General features: G+C 52.4%; 1 protein-coding gene across 11 annotated transcripts in view; it reads left to right on the top strand.

Annotated features, from left to right (window-relative positions):
- The window catches only part of Baz (par-3 family cell polarity regulator), a 229,505-nt gene that overhangs the window by 155,713 nt on the left and 56,807 nt on the right, over positions 1 to 16,985 (top strand). The gene's annotated exons all lie outside the window — the stretch shown is intronic.

Genomic DNA, 16,985 nt, shown 5'->3' with positions numbered 1-16,985 from the left:
AAATAGTTTTTTTTTTTTTTTGCCGTTTGTCACGTAATGCCAGTGGTGTTGTGTGATAGGGATTTGAAGTTCACAAAGGCGGCGAAGAGGGTTGTTTGCGGTCTGCAGAGAAGCTCGACACGCTCCACACGTGCCTTCGGTGCGCAGTGGCGGGCGCAATTATTAATGCAAACGTGTGTCTTACGCCAGAATATATCAACTTCCCTAATTAAGTATCATACCGCGGATTTACTGGGAGCAGCAGGCAGTGTCGGTGCACCACACTTCCCGCACGGCCCACTCTGACCTGCGGTAAAGCCTCTTTAACGAAGTCCCCGGAACAGAAAAGTGAATTCGTTACAAACAGCATTTAGTTATAAGCGGGAACGATTTGCCCTTTTGCACTGCAGTTCGGAGCGTCAAAGGCTTCGTACAAAGCGATAACTTGAATAAAGTGATTTCGTTATAGCGAGGGTTTCGTTATAACTGTGTGCTTTCCTCTCATTGACGCGCAACGGGCCCGCGAAAGGTGCTCTCTGTCGGCTCTAACCTGCCTATTAGACCCACTAAATAAGGTTTTATTTAGTGACATCATTTGTGCCGTGCTCGCCTCGGGGAGCATTGGACCAGGTTCTTGACTTCCAGGACGCTCGGAAGGCCTCATGGGAAACGGACTGGGTCCACGGTAAATAACCCTGGGCGGTCAGGATTAATTCGGAGCACGGCACTTTGTGCGACAGCTCTTGTAGTTCGTCTGTTGTAATACTCCGCTCCACGTCAATGGCTTTCGCGTGTACTCCGTGCCGTGCATCCGCCCCTCCAGGGCCCTTTTGAGAAACAAATGGGCAAGCTCGGTGCAACGCTTATGCAACGCCGGCTCCGTGCGACGACGCCCCTGTCGGTATTATGCAGCATGAGAAGCCGGTTGGGAACAGCTGTATGGGGAAGCCCTGTCGCCGTAGCTCTGCTGCAAGCGGGGAAGACCGGGCTGTGCGGCGGCCGCCGGAGGGAGCGTCGGTGTGCGCGCTCGCTTCCTGCTCGTTCCGCTTTCCGGTGCGTTGGCTCCTCGGCCGGTGTGCCGGCAGGAGGAGGGGGGGGATCGCATATTAGCGCACATACATGCCGGTCACGTATGCGAGCCTCACGGGCGCCTTTTAGCTTGGTTCCTCGTCGACTATGTGCGCTATAAACATGCACCCTTTACCGACCGAGCGGCAACTTTCGCATATGCGTTTAATCAAGACCGACCCCCGTGGCGTTGCGAAGCCCGGTGCCGCTGTATTGTGTCGTAGTTACATTGCGCGATTACGATCCCTCCCTTCCTGGTGGGTGCGCGGATCGTTTGCCGAGGCTGGATGTAGTACCTCTTCCGTCCAATCCCTCGCCGCCTTGTTTTCATTTTGTGATATCCCTAAAATCATTGTTGTTGTTTGTGTCCAGTTTTTGGGCGCTTCAGTTTTCTTCTGGCCGGGCCACAGCGCGTCACAATTAAGAGCACACGCATGTTTTCCGAAACGCGGTATCCCCAGGGGTTGTACTCTGTTGCCGCTTTTGTTCATGTTATTGGCGTGGCTGGTAGCAAGGACCTGGGTCACGCGCGTGCTGCGCGTCGGCCTAACGCGCGCGTCGTTATGCGCGTGCGGCGTGATTATGAAGATGTATTCGCAATACCTCTTCCGGCTGGCGGCAACAGATTTATACGAGTCCGGGCGAGATGGCGGTGCTATCACCGGCCGAGCCTGTCTGCATGCCTCGGTGACGCGACAGCGCCGACCCGAGCCGGAAAGCAGCCAGTGGACCCCGGCGGAGCGCGTGCCGTGCGTTGTTCAACCGTGTCCAGAGGAAACCGCCGCTGCTGTCATCAGCATAGCGATCGGGGCGGTTGAACGTGCGCTCCACCTACGCCGTTCCAGCACACGTGACACGCGAGAGAAATTCCGGCTATATTTTGACCGACGGGTGGCACTCACTCGCAAAAAGGGGGACACTTCAGGCGAAGTCGACGACTCCGCGGCCGAAACATTGAGGTGAGGCCTCCGGCAGTCGAAGTAAAGTACTATTGAACTGTTCAATCGTTTTCACTGCATACCAGCTCCATGCAGGCAATGGCAGCGCGCTGAGTACGGCACGCGCACGTAATTAATTACGCAGAGCGAACCCGATCGTTATAATGAATGCTTCGGGACAGCGAACTGACTTCGTTATAAGCGATGCTTCGTTAAAATAAGTGGTGATTTCCTCTCCCTGCATTGTAGTTGGGACTGTGAAAAACTTTGAATGAAGTGAAAGTTGCAGAAAGGCGATTTCGTTGTAACGAATGTTTCTGGTACTGACAGCTAGGCGATGACACAAATACACGTGCTTTTACCATCATTGTACTTTCAGGGGCAATGTCAAGTTTCTACACGTAGCCCCACCGGGAAGGAATAGAAGTAGGATCAAAGATGTAATGGAAGCAGCGAAATTTTACCTTGGCAGTGCGATTCTTCACGCCAAAGCTTTATTTAGAGCAAGGATAACGTGCTGTGCGGACTGCCATATAGCAACTTCAGCATTTTTTTTTTTTTTTTCGTGGGGTTTGTTACGCGAGGCAAGACAGGAATCGGGCTGCGCCTGGGACTCGTGCGAGCGGGAACACGGCGATCTGGGCACTTGAGACCGGCCCCCCGAGTGCGTGTAAGGCGGCAGGAAGCATCGTTCGCTATCGCCAGCAAACACTGCGCGCGCTATGTGCTTTGATAGCGGTCCACGGGCGCCCGGGGAGAGTCGCACAGGTGTTCGTCGACCATTATCGCCGAAGGTCTCGAACGGCTCCTGCTTGGGCCGCGTGGCCTCGTTTGCACGCGCAACGGCTGCGCTATAGCGCCGCGGCAGTGCCGCTAATCTCGAGCTTGTGAGACCGATCTCCTACTCCGCCCACTCGTGCATAGCGGAACGTAAAACGACCCGTGATTCTCTAAGACCTGCCTTCTGTAATGCATCTTGGTGCGCTAAATGCACAGTGCTTTGTTTCGTTATTATTATTATTATTATTATTATTATTATTATTATTATTATTATTATTATTATTATTATTATTATTATTATTATCGTCGTTGTCATCATCATCATCATCATCATCAATGCTATTAGCCTTCTTGGTCTGTGCTGCTGAAGTTCCGTCAGTTGTCAAACACCCACAACCACCGCCCACACTGCCAATCGAACTCACGCGGGAATCGTCCCCGCAATGAGCTGAGTTTCGTTTTCATTCACTGACCTCTCGCTCCCTAGCGCCTCTCCCGCTGGTGCCTCCGCGCGATAACAGTGGGTATGGCTTGGTTACCCCGGTCTCCTGACCACGGATTTTCCGTAAGGGGCAGCATGACGTTACAATATCACGCTGGCCGTGACAATACGCCTTTGGGACAGCGTTGCGTCCGCGCACCAAATCCGCCTCTCGTGACCAATAGGGAATCGTGCATGTGTTGATCCTGTCCGTGCTTGCTAAACGGTCTACCATGACTGTGGTAGAGACACCCGCCGCGGTTGCTCAGCGGCTAATACCCCTGCTACACCAGCGTCCGAATGTCATTTGAACCAAAGGTCATTTGACTCAAATGCCAAGTTGTGCTGCTACACAAGGTTTTGAAATGCCATTCGGCTCAAATGACATTCGAGCCAAATGAGCACCAAGAGAGACAGTTGGGATTCCAAATGCCATTTCTAGCACTCTCGCACGCATCGCCTTCGATCAGCAGTAAAAAATATAATACTTCCGTCCGTAAAACAAACAAAATATTTTTATTTGTGGAACTTTGTTCGCTGTTCATTTACTTAAAATATGAAATGAATTTTCATACTCTCAAACCAAGTGGGTCAGTCGCAAAAAAAAATAAAACTACGCAAACAGCCACCACATTAGAGTCAAAACTGGTGTCTCTTGTAATTTGATATCATTTTACTGCCTTCCTAAATTTGATTGTTGTGTTATGTACGAACACGGAATGGGTAGAGCCACTAGCGTGGCTTACTTAGTGGCTCTAGGAACGGGGCGACAACAGCACCACTACAGCAAGGCGAGCAGTTGTGAAAGCTTTCAAATGCCATCGAAATTGTAGTGTAGCACGGCGGATTCTGAATGGCACTGGAAGCACCCCATTTGAGTCAAATGACATTCGGACCCTATAGGGTATAAGGCGTGGCGCTGCTGAGCCCAAGGATGTGGGTTCGATCCGGGCCGCGGCGGCTGTTTTCAAGATGGAGGGGAAAAGCGAACACGCTCGTGTGTCGAGGTTTCAGCGCTCGCTAAAGATTCCCGGGTGGTCAAAATTAATCCGGAGCCTCCACTACGCGCGCCGTATACGTGTATACCTTCAGCTTGCTAAACCCCACAATCAATCGATTGTGGTATAGATACACTACTACTGCTACACGGAGGCATTGTTTAGGTCTCCCGTTTGGCAAACTTAGCACGCATAGTTTCGTTTTCTCCTCGCTCCCGGTTGCTGAAAAATGTGAAGGAGAAACGTCTTCTCGTTCATCGTCCCCCCCCCCCCCCCCCCCCTTCCTACCCCCACCCGTCCGACACCTCCCAGCGTTCGGCTATTTCCGGGGGGAATATCGGCCCGAGGCGGTGCAGCCGAACTTTGAGCCCGGCCGCAGCGAGCGCACGTGTCCCTTGTTCTCGCGTGCCCTAAATTCGTGTCGCGTTGCCTTCCGGGGCACAGTGCAGGCAGGGCCCGAAGCGTTCGTTTCCGCGTTGCTCTGCATGCGGCCGCGTCCCGTGCCCTTGTTTCCTTTCACGGGGTGGCCGGCAAGGGCTCGCGCGTCACCCACTGCCTTCACCACGCTCTGTTCCCGCAGACATGGGGCGTCCGAGCAGAAGATGTCGCCGGGTTCATTTTAAGTTACCCTGGAAGGCGCGTTTTCTTTTATGGGGAAGCTTTGTATGGCCAAAGTTCCGCGCATTTTAAAGCGGAGCTTTGCGTGGCTAGGGGAAAGGAAACTCTGGCGGTTCCGTGTACGCAAACTCCTCCGGCGCAGGGCCCCATGCGCATGCGCGAAATAAAACCAGGTTGGCGAGGAGTGAGAAGGAAGGGGAGATAGATTGGCTGGGTTCTTAGATAACGTAGCTTGATTTATTTATTTATTTATTTATTTATTTATTTATTTATTTATTTATTTATTCATTTATTGTAGGGTTTAGCGCGCCGACGCAACGCAGGTGATAAGGCGCGCCGTAGTGGAGGGGGATCTTTAACGTGCGCCGAAATCTCGTACACACGGGCGTTTTTGCTTTTCGCCTCCATCAGAAGAGCGATAACGTAGCTCCGCTCTCGCGTCTACCAACACTGGTAAGTTGGAGCGGCGCATCGGAGGGAGCGAAAACGAGTCTCTTGCAGCAGAGAGCGCGCGCAGCGAGCTACTGCATGAAGTACGGCAACTGCGGGTAGGGGCCGCGGTGGTGCGGACGGAGCAGCGTTAACGGCCGCATGTTACAGCTTCGCTAGTTTACCATCTGTACAGAGTGCATGGACGCATTTTTTTTAAGGCGAAAGTGTTTTATTCCCGGACACGCAAAGATTTCACTGACGTCATATCCGTCACGGAAATGATGCCAGCACAACGGAGCAAGCGGCCTGTAAAGAGTGCACCCCTGCACACAGGGTCTTCTTGCGGGGAAGCATCCTTAGAGTACGTTATACTTAGGGTTCGTTTTCGGGTTTTATATTTTAACGCGAAAGTGTTTTATGCCGGTATACACAAGAGTTCGTTGACGTCATGTCCGTCACGGAAATGACGCCAGTACACCTTTGCCGAAGCGACCAACCAGCAGGACGTCGCTCGCAAAGCACACCCACAAGACAGCCGCCGAACCGCAAATCATGCTCAGCTTCAGATTTCGCTGCACGTTTCACTTTTGTGTTTTACCGATTCCAATGACAGATAAATTAAGCACAGTTGTTTTCATGCGCGCGAACAAACACTCACGATGATCCGCATGCCTTTTAAGCGCGAGGCGTTGGAAAACGAACGTCCCGGTGCGTGTGCTAGCATTAGCAGGCGGCCACCACCAAAGTTGCACGCCGTTCAGAACATGATTTGATGCTGGAGTTCATGCGTCTCGTCACTGCCTACGGTCGCACCGCCCTGTGAGGCCCCGCGCTGACCTTGGCGGTTCGCGCGTGCGGACGCAGGCACACGCGGCGAGACCGCCGGCGCTAGCTTGCTTTTCTCCGCTTCAAATCAGTGCAGGGCGCATTGGTCGTCGCGAGGCGCAGGAGTTGAGCGCACGCCGGGGCCGCCTCGTAAATTCCGAGGCGCGCGAGACAGCTGGCGTGGGGGCTGCTCGGCGCACCTAGGCCGTCATCTACATACAATCACACGGCCGCCTTGCATTCACGCACCGGCAACGTGCTCGCCTTGGCGAATGCTTCCTTCCGCGGTCGCAGCCGTTTCTCCTGTCTAATTCTTGCGAGGCAGCGCTGTCGCGCATTCTGCGAGGCTTACATATCTTTGTCGAGGAGCTGTTGCGTTCCTTCTTGGCCGTTGTTGATTGATTGATTATGGGGTGCAACGCGCCGACGCTGCACAGGCAATGGGGCGTGCCATAGTGGAGGGCGGGTTCCGGATTAATTTTGACCACCTGGGGACCTTAACGGGCGCCGAAACCTCCAACACACGGAGTATCCCTCTCTGCCAGTTCCGCAATACTGGATAACCTCTTTGCCGTTGTTGTACGACCTCCAGTATTGCGGAATAATTCCGAGGTCCCTTCTGAGCAGTTTTCTTGCGGGCTGGTGACATACAAAGGGCGGTTCGTATGTCGCACCACTGGAGTGCATGCTGCGCATGTATCGTTCATGCAGCTACTCCCTAGCGCTGGTGCCAAGCTATACGTGGTTTGATCACGTATCAGGCCCCAGTGAATGTCTTTTTTTCGTTGTGAAGAGACACATAGGCTAGCATGAAGTGTGCTATTGAAGAAGCTTCCTCGTGATTAGAAACGGCACCGAGATCTGGGTGCTCCTCCTAATTGCTGCCTTTCTTGTCTCACTGTTTCGCCACAACGAAGTGCACCTGTCTAAGCAGCGTGCCGCAATGACTGATTGAACTACGGGCAAAGATGTCGTGTTACAGGCTGTAACGCTCATGAAAAATCTTCAGGAAGGGGCATGTGAAATTCAGCGATAGCTGATGTTGCTACGTCGATTTATTGGCATTGTTGGTCCGTAGATTTATCGGGGTATTGAGCTTACGGGTTTGATTAGCCGCCGTTGCAAGCCTCAACAATTCCACTCTGGGCATTCTGTAGAATTTCTCCTCCCGCACAGCATCCGTTGGGCGTGCGCTTAGGATTCTTCAGCAGTTCCAAAAATGGCGCGCATGCATTTAACGGGTTGCTGGGCTCGCACAGAGAGGAGAAATTGCCCGAATTCGGTCGGCTTGTGGGCGGTGAACTTTCTCGCGCAGTGTACGTACACTCAAACGGTAAATACGTTACGAAATCAGATATCCCGGATTTGCCAGTACACGCTGTAAAAAACTGGCGGCCTATATATTCGCAGTGCCGCGGACAACTTTGTGGTCGTCCGAGTTGCTCCAAAGCGGGAACATGGCGGCGTCTTCGTTTTTCTCCATCACCAGAAAAACTGCCGGCGCATCCGGGACTTTAACCCGCGACGTCGTGGTCAGGCTATTCAAGAAATACTCCACTCGTCGTCCCCCCTTTGCAGTTTGGCTGTACTGCCCACGGCAACCGGATGAAGTGGTCCGTTTCCCAGAATTCCCGCAGGGCACAACCTTGGATTTTTTTGCGTGACTCACCTGAACGCCGCTAATCGTCCGGCTCCGTCTGTGTAGACAGGTTTGGAAAAATGACAGGGAATGGGTTCTTCTGTTGCTGGCCACCGGTCGAAACTTTCCCGTTGTTGAGAGCACGGCCTGCAGCGGAAACGCGTTGTCTGACCGCGCTGGGGGCAACCACGTCGCCGCTGCAAGGCGTTGAAGGGACGATGGGGAGGAGTGGAGTTCTGTGTCGCTTAATCCGGCAGCGGGGATTTTCTTCTTGTCTTGTTTTGTGTTTCAACGAAAGAACAACTGCCTCCTTGCGTGGCTAATTGGCGACGCTACGAGTCCTGCGACGGCGACCCCGGAGGAGGCGTGTAAGCACTGTAATTCGCCTCAGCCAAAATCACAGGGCGCTGACTTTCTCGAAGCGGGAGATGAGTGACCACTTCGACGGACGCAATTGAAAAGAGCAGAAAGGGTTCTTGTACCGCAGTGGCTTCTGTTTAGCGAAATCCGAGAAGTGTGCGGTAGCGCAACAGAGGAAGACGTTGGTGCTGGAGGCGAAAAACAAGCAAAAAGAAAACAAAGAACGCGAACACCCAGGAAAAGGATAAAAAAGATGCGAAAAAAAAAGAACCCATGGGCCGCTGCTTGTCGACGGAGCATGGAGGCGCGAAGGTCGCGTACGGAAAAGAAGGGCTACAACCCATTGTTTTGCGCCGTGGGTGATACGGTCGTAAATTAGCTTTCGACAGCAGTTCGAGCCACGATAAGGTGCGCACGGGGCTTGGCGTTGGGCAAAGGGGGTTACGGCCACCGCGGCGGTGCCGATAAGATAACGGCGCTGACGCACCTGGCGCGCAGCTGCGCTGTCAATGTCACGCACCTCGGCGCATTCCCGGGATTCCTGACGTTATAGCGCTTGTGCCGGCGCAACAACCGGATCGCTCCGGAACAGCAATGACGATGTTATAATTACGGCATCCACTCGCTGGTTGCGCTTTTCTTTCGGGCGGTTTTCTTTCTGTTACTTCCCCCTCTTCTTCTTTTTTTTTTTCTTTTTTTTTTTTTTCGGGAGGTATTGTGGCAAAGGGGCTGTGTCTGAGGACTGTCACGAGATCCTCATCAGTGGCGTCAAAGAGCTGTGAGAATTTTGACACCGCTACGCCGAAAGGTGTGGTGAGCGAACAATGCACTGCCTGGATCACACACAAAAAAGGAATAAGAAAAAAAAACAATCGAAGGCTTGTTACTGTTTTTCGACCCGCGAACTTTACGTGTTTACTTTGCATGTTTGTTAACGAATCTGTTTTATTATTTTTTTTTCTAATGAATTGGGTGGAAATAGTGTGCGGTAAGCCCTGATGCAGAGAGAATAAACGTTATTTATTCGAGAAAAAAAATTGGAGTCTTCGGGGTGGCTTCCTTATTAGTCCAGGACGCCTTGAGCTCGGGCCGCATAATTGTTGACAATGTAGCATGCACTTTTTGACGGTATTGTTGCGCAGTGCGAGAGCGCCTTTGTTAAGCAACGCGAGCCGCTGGTCTGCCCTCTATCCTGGTTTCACCTCTTTGCGGCTTTGAGTTATCTGATGGTCTTTTATCTCACATGCCGCGTCTACACGTGATGTTTAAGTTGGCCAAGTCATCCGAACAGGGTTTAGCTTTGCGACAAGACGAAAAAAAATGAAAGTTGCCACCGTAGTCATCAGTGAAAGACATTCACTGCACATTCGATCACTTCACTCTGACCATAATTTACCCAAGCATTTAACGAACTGATTCCGTTTAAACAACGTGTTTTTTTTGGCATCGTCTGTCACTGGTACGGACAACTTGAATAATCGTACCGGTCCTTGTCTTCTGAAGAGCTAGAAAATGCGTCATTATTTCGGATAGATCGGTCGATAGGAACGTGGAATGTGCTGAAGGCTAGCAGGTGTGTATCTGTAAAGTGACGCGCGAACACGCACGCCTCGGCAACGCGGGAGTCGGTGTTGAGTAATTCATGATTGCCCCACTCCGCTTAATGACGAATCACTGCCCATCGCGGCGAGCGCTGCCATGATCCCGCTTCGCAACAGATCCAGTGGTGTCTAATCGTTCTACGTCACATACCCGCCGCGGTGGCTCAGTGGCTACGGCGTTGCGCTGCTGAGCACGAGGTCGCGGGTTCGATTCCCGGCCGTGGCGGCCGCTTTTCTGATGGAGGCGAAAAGCAAAAACGCCCGTGTGTACGAGATTTCGGCGCACGTTAAAGATCCCCAGGTGGTCAAAATTAATCCGGAGCCCTCCACTACGGCGCGCCTCATCGCCTTCGTTGCGTCGGTGCGTTAAACCCTACAATCAATCAATCGTTCTACGTCACATGCTCATCCGCCACTGTGTCTCGCGGGGGGAGAATCTTCGCTGGTTCTCGTTCCGTTCCTCACTAACGGGATAAGATGGCGGCATGGCCAGCCACTGCCTCTTGAGAAGTTCGTCATGTTCAACTTGTCGAAAAGCAGTTCATCCCTGGTTTGTGTCAGCTCGCTCAGGATGCTCATGCCTCGTGATGCACGTACGGACGGAGACATCTCTCTTTGGAGCTGAGCGCGCATCGTATCCGACGTTAAGAAATGTATTACGCCTACCTCGTTGTACTTGTTACACGAGCGAGGCCCGTGTCGTGGCGCTCCTTCCTTGAGCGTGACCTCGCATCGCTGACGTCCCGAACGATTAGCGTCGTGCTCTCGTCGCCACGCTAAGTGAGCCTCCTGCGCTGTGGCTGAACGGACGCCGAACGGTCTGTTTCAGTTGGACCCCCGAAATGACGATCGCTTCCCCAGGCAGACACGGCGAAGTGCGTACGGGCACCATGGTTTCTCCATCCCTGTGCTTGAGTTTTCCTAAATCAGAGAAAAGAGCTTCCGTGACCGTAAATATAACAATCAGCCGATGCGACCTCTGAAGAATAGAAAACATGCTTTCTTTTTGCGACTTTTTTTGCCCTTTCCCTCGATTATAATTACGAGTAAGTAGTTTCGTGTGAATGTGGAGAGTAGGTTTACGCGAGCAGCTTATGGTACGCTAGCGCTATTGCGTACGCCCTATATACGCTGTGTACGCATCCAAGAGATGTTTTAGCGCACTGCATATCCTCAAAACCAACTTTTCGAGACCGTGGCGTTGCCTGCCGTACAGTGCTCAGCCTCGATTTTTTTTTTTTCTCGCCTCGTTGATCGACGCTGGCAACGCTGTTAATTCGGCACGCACTTGAGCGCGCACGCCCGTGCACACAAACAACCGAACCGCAAAAGATCGATGAGGCCTGGCGTACACGTCTCTCTTTAAATCAAGCATTTATTTTGCTAAGCAGGCATGCACTCGATTGAAAGACTGTGTGTACAGCTCGGCCTCTTGCACATGTATCCCCCTATGTTACGAGCTTGGCATAGGCTCTGTTAGCTTTCATCTTCCGCTTAAACCGAGTTCACAGCGAAAGTATAAACAAAGAGAGTCGTAAAGCCATTTCACTGCCAACTTTGACGGCCGACCGAGCCTTCCTGTTACACGAGCTATCGAACGAGGAAGGTCGCCCACCGCCTCGACGACAAACAAATAGAACGAGCGGTCTGCGTGACCACTTTTTCCTCTCTTCGATCGTGTTCCCCTTTTTAACGTGCTCGAAAACCCGTTGGACGGGCCGGGCCGCCGCCCCTTCGGCAGCAGCGGGCTCCCGCTGAGAGCCACCCGCGGACCGACGTTATCTGGCCGATTCGCTCACTGTCCTCCAGTTTGCACCTCTAAATGTCGCGTGTGGACAACGTCGATGTGACGCACCGTTTCGTCGTACCCCAATCGGCCGTGTGTACATATTGTCAGATTCGCGGATCCGATTGAGGATCCGCGCAAGAAAATAATTGGCCGCGTATCTGCTCCCTTCTCTGCAAATGTCGTAGAAAGAGCATAGTCTTCTGTCGCCCCTGCCACGTAAATGCCCCTCTTCTCTTCCCCGCCAACCGCTCACGCTCTCCCCTCCCCTTTCGCTCTTCTCGGGTTAAACGCAGAGGTTCCCTTAAGCACATATTTTCCCGCGTTCGCGTTGCTCGCACGTTATCTGTTGGAAGGTTTCGTTGCTGTTGGGCTTAGAATGCCGACACGAAATCTAGGCCCGCACGCCAGTCCTTTTTTTTTTTTTTGTATTTTCGGTCAAAAACCTGTTTTCACGTTTTTTCTTAAATTTGCTGTTGCAAAAATCACCAACACATCTATTTCCGATTAAAGGAAATTTGCCTAATGCCAGCTATGTATTTATGTTTTGCCCCAAATATGCCGAATGCCTTCTTTTTGCACAACAATTCTGAAAAGTATGAAGTGTGGTATACCAGACTTGGTAGTTTCGAAAGGTCTCGTCTATGTAAACTTGTTCTTTCAGAATTCCTGTGTCTTTTGTTCAGGTGGCTGAATCGATGGACAGACATGCAGACAGAAAGGCCAAAGGTTTCGTGTTTAAATAGCCCTAGCAAGACGGTCGTCTGGCGTCCTGAGCTCTGCAGCCTGTTCTGCGCGTCTCTGTCCTCGCATTCCAGTCCTGTGCGGCCGCGCATGCGGCAGAGGCCACTCATAAGCGAAGCTGTACACACGCCGCTCCGCGTTCTTTACGGCAAACTGCGAGACGACCTGGATTCCCGAGTACGCGGGGAGAGAAAGAGAGCGAGGAGGGCCACCAAGACTGAGGTCCTCTTGCGTTCGTTTGGCGTGGAGCGATTGTCTCATTCGCTCTGCATATACAGGTCGACCGCCTCCGCCGAGCCTGTGGCTTCTCTCGCTGTACAGTTCTCGTGCACTTCGTTTGGGAAGCGCGCGTCTACAAGCGGCATCCCGCTGATACGTAGCCCGCACAAAAGTCCCAGTTCGCTCGTCCCGCAGCGGCGCCCAAGGCCGGAACGGGGTCAAGATCGCAGCGGCTATGCTATGCGCCCTTTTTCGTCCACGGCAGCGAACGATCCGCCTGTCCGAGGAGTCTGTCCTAGCCTTCTGTTTCTGTCGGTTTCCTTCTTCCACGGTCTCGTTTTCTTTTTCTCCGTCGCCGGCCTGCCCCCTGTCACGCTTCATCCTTCACGTGTCTCTCGTCCATGCGGCACTCGAAAGGAATCCTGGCAGCTATTCCGACAGGCGGGGGCGTGATTGGATCCGTCTCTTCGCCGTCGCTTCTGACGCCGTAGACGATCGTCTGTGCGTGGGCCGACTGATGCTGCAAACAGCGCCTTTTTAAGCGCGCGGAGGACCCTAGTTCGCTGAAGTAATAACTCCTCTGGCGTGGCAGGCTGTACCTTAACCAGCTGCTTCTAGGCTGCAGGTGTTTGCGTCGTTGTTGTCCGTGTGCCACCGCCATTTATTACCGTTCGCTATAAAAAGACTCGTGTGGCTCGTCCTCTACTGACTATGGATTACTATTGCATCGGGGTAAGGGAGAGTCGATAGGTCCGCTCAGTGAAAAACCGAGGAGGTCAGGTCTGCTAAGTGGGGCTTGGAATGCAGATAAAGGGGACCCAATGAGATAGGGCGTATGACTATACGGAAACGTGGTAAGGGGCGGTATTGGGGAATAGGGGGTGGCGAAGCGAAATCAAGAAATAAACAGAGATCTACAGGGATTCTGAATAACAAGACAAGAGAATACATCATGGCCGCAAGCATCCAGTGTGGAAAGGCTAGATTGGTGGGGCGTTGGACAGTTGCCATGAGTAGGTATTGAACGTTAGATGTGGAAGGGCGACCGAGCTCGGTGTCGCACAGATGTAGAGAGTGACTTATTGTAGTGGACTAACGCAGGACTTCGCACGGAGTGTGTGCGGGTGGTTGTAGTGCTTTTGGGGAAGTCTCAGGCAGGGGAGTAGAGCTCTTGCCTGCTCTGACTCTATCACCATCAAACCGATTGAAAACGAGTGGTGGAGGGCTGGCTGGCTGCAGCAACAGGGCCTGGTGAAGAGCTTTATATATGCGCAGCAGTGAAGATACAATACTCGTACGTGCGGAAAACCAAGGCCGTATTTTCCAGTGCCGAATACGAGGAGCGGAGGAGCAGTCAAAGTCACACCGAGGGATTCGTGTGCCATAGGACGTAAGGTATCCGGGCACCTTGTACAATTGAAGCGTAACGGGAGACAGTCGGGAGGCGTAATCACTATGCCGCGGCCACTCGATCTTTTTCATCGAGTGGCCGTGGCAGAGCGCTTCGCGTGCAGGCTGGTCTTCTCATTTTGCATTTCGGTTGCGTACCTTCTCACTTTGTCTTGGCGTTATAGCCTCTGCAGAGATGCATGCTCCAAGCGTCGACGTAAGTATAGTTTGATCTGTACATAGCGCCGCCTTCCAGTGCATGCCGCTGAGCTAAGTGTTAGTTTCGCACTGTGAAAGCGCGGATTTTCTTCTAACTAGCACCGGAACTTCTTCTGCCTGGTAGAAGGCGGTGAGCACAACCTTTCGCGTATTTCTTTCTGCTGATTACGATTTTTTTTTCACACTGTTAAGTTTTTTTCGCATTGTTAAGTTTACATTAAATTGTCATCTTCGCGGCGCTCCGCACAACGCCGTCGGTGTCTGCCGGCGGGCAGCAGCTCGCGCAATGGCAGACCAAAAGATAAAGAGAAGTGAAGAGGAGAATGAAAGGACCGCGACTTCCTCCTTCTGCTGTGGTTACCTCACGGGTGTGCTCCCAACGACGCACATTGATCCTTTGTGCACACCCACGCCCCCGCGGCCGCTTTCGCAACAATCGTCGAGCGACGTCCGTCTACGCTGCCGCCCTCCCCGCTGTTATGGCGTGGTCGCCGGTAATTCATTTACCTGCGGCGCAGGCGCACGAACTCGTGACCTGTCGATTCGCGGCCTCGGCGGCGGAATTCACGAGAGCAGCGGTGACGGCTGATTAACTCGAAAAAGTTTGCGCGCTGACGCCTCGATGAGTAAAGGAATGCCCCCAGGTGATGGTCATAAAAAAATGCAGCTTAACGACGTGCGGTGACTTCTGTTGACGCACAGCTACGATTTTACAGCGACATTTCATTCGGTATGTCCGGCAGTGCTAGCTTTAAAACGAAAAAAAAAAGAAAAAAAACCGAGCGTGGGCGTGCGCCATGTATTCATAACAAATTCAGATCCGTTCTCGACAGTGCGTGCGCATACCTGTGCCGGACACATGGCGATGGACACGCGCCGACAAGAAGTACCGCCTATAAAAGTTACCTGTATACTGATAAATGTATTGACAGTTGTCGCTGTGAAATATGTAAGAGACCACTACCTGCAATGCACCTATCTGCCGTTTAGAGCCAGGATTTGTGGAAAAAAAATAAAGGAATGCGAGTCCATTACAAGGACGCAGTGCTATTACCTAGGTCTTTCCTTTCCTTTGCAGCTTGTGCTTCTTCCGGCATAAGTTATGGCTATAATTGTCAGCCAATGCTGCAGTAGTTTCCCTGGATGATGGCTCTGTTCTGCAGTCTTCCCCGCAGCGTAAGTGTACTTGCAGCGGAGCAAGCTTTAAAGGCAAGAATCGAGGGTAAGAAGCTTGACGCGGACATTAACAGCCGGCATTTTCCTTACAACGTCTTAACGCTGTGAACAATACTGACGTACCGTTATGTTGGTGACGTGCGTTGTTCAGCCGCGCCTTTTACTTGCATTATATGCACAGTTTGCGTACTATGGCAACGGTGTAGTATTCTTAGATGACAGCTCCGTTTTGCAGTCTTCACCGCAGCATAAGTGTGCTTGCTGTGGAGCATGCTTTAAAGGCAGGTGTCGATGGTAAAGATCATAGCGCAGGCGATGAGCAGCCGACATTTTCCCCACAAGAGCGAAACGCTCTGAACAGTTCTAACGTGGCTTTATGTTGCTGACGTGCGTTGTTCAGCTGCGCCTAGCTTTGGTGACCTCGTAAGCTGCCAAACCGCTAGGAGGAGAACACTTTATTGTGTCAAGAGCAAAGGCCTAGTTAGGGGCCTAGTTAGGGCCTGTGGGTTTCAGACAGCGGCCAGGATTTCTTGGCTCCCAACGGCGTCCCCGGCCTTCTGGACGCTAGGTAGGAAAAAAAAAATCCTGGGGGCACTTAGATCTGCGTGCGTGGCTCTGCGTTATGGCATCCGTTGGCATTGTACGCCTCCAGTGCTTCGGCGTTGCTGCCGTACTTTACGTGGTTGACCGTGCTTAGCCGATGCAGGAACGGGCGTGATAAGCACTTCACATTCCGAAGTGCATAAGCACTTCACGAAGCACTTCACATTCCGAAACAGCGTGTCAGTCCGGCACCCCCACGAACCCCAGGTTGTCTGAGGGCTTCTCTTGCGCGCTGTGGAGCCATGAGATGCTCCCGCTTGTTTTGTGTTTTTGTGTGTTTCATCTCTCTTCTTCGCACTCTTTCATTCCAAAGCCGTGTTCTACGCGCGCACGTGGAATTTCGGGATCATCCGCTGCTCACAGCGCCGGGTTTTAGTCCCCAAAGTACGGTAGTTGCAAAGGGTCGAAGCAGGGATGGTTTGCGCGTGCAAATAATCAATTGACTGGGCGCAGCTGAGAGGAGGGCGGAAACATTAGCCGCGCTGTGTATTGTAGCTCCCCTTCCTATAAACTCTCGCTTTCTACTCCGGCCAGGCTCTGTCGTGCACCTTTGTTTAGTGAGCGAGCCCAGCTTAATGGCCTCAGCCGTCTCGCGAGCAGGTGCAGTATCCCCCTTGGTCCTCCTACAGTTCGGCCCCCTGTGATGCAGGCGCACGTCGCTCACTCTCTCCGCCGTTGTGCTCTGCTGGCGCGCGTGGGAAGTGCGATCTTATCGGCGCGTATCTTCTTTTCCTCTGCTGCTGCTTTTTTCTTTTGACTGGGGCAGAGCGCCCGGTAACTGGTCCGTTGACCACTGCGCCCTTTGTGTGGCTGATGCTGTAACTTCTTCCGCTAACAAGAAAGAAAGACGAAGCCGCCCGTGTTTTATACCCCTGATCTGCCTGCGACCAGTATGGATCGCAAAAAGTACTGCTCTTTCAGTGGCGTGGAGAGTTGTCCTTAATGACCACACAAACAATGAAGATTTGAATCGCTGTTGAGTAAAGAAAATGGAAAGCGGGGCTGTTATTGAATGTACGCTACGTCGGGTTGTTCCTTCATTTGTATTTGTACGCTCATTTTCGCCGTAAAAACTGCTTTGGGAATCCCTTGCGCGTTAAATGTTTGACTAAAGTGTACTTTGCTGGGCG

This window comes from Haemaphysalis longicornis, unplaced genomic scaffold (assembly GCF_048455015.1).
Source record: "Haemaphysalis longicornis isolate Haplotype H1 unplaced genomic scaffold, Haemaphysalis longicornis Haplotype H1 scaffold_2, whole genome shotgun sequence".
NCBI lineage: Eukaryota > Metazoa > Arthropoda > Arachnida > Ixodida > Ixodidae > Haemaphysalis > Haemaphysalis longicornis.
The sequence above is the reverse complement of the archived record's forward strand: the minus strand, read 5'-3'. Positions and strand labels throughout refer to the sequence as shown.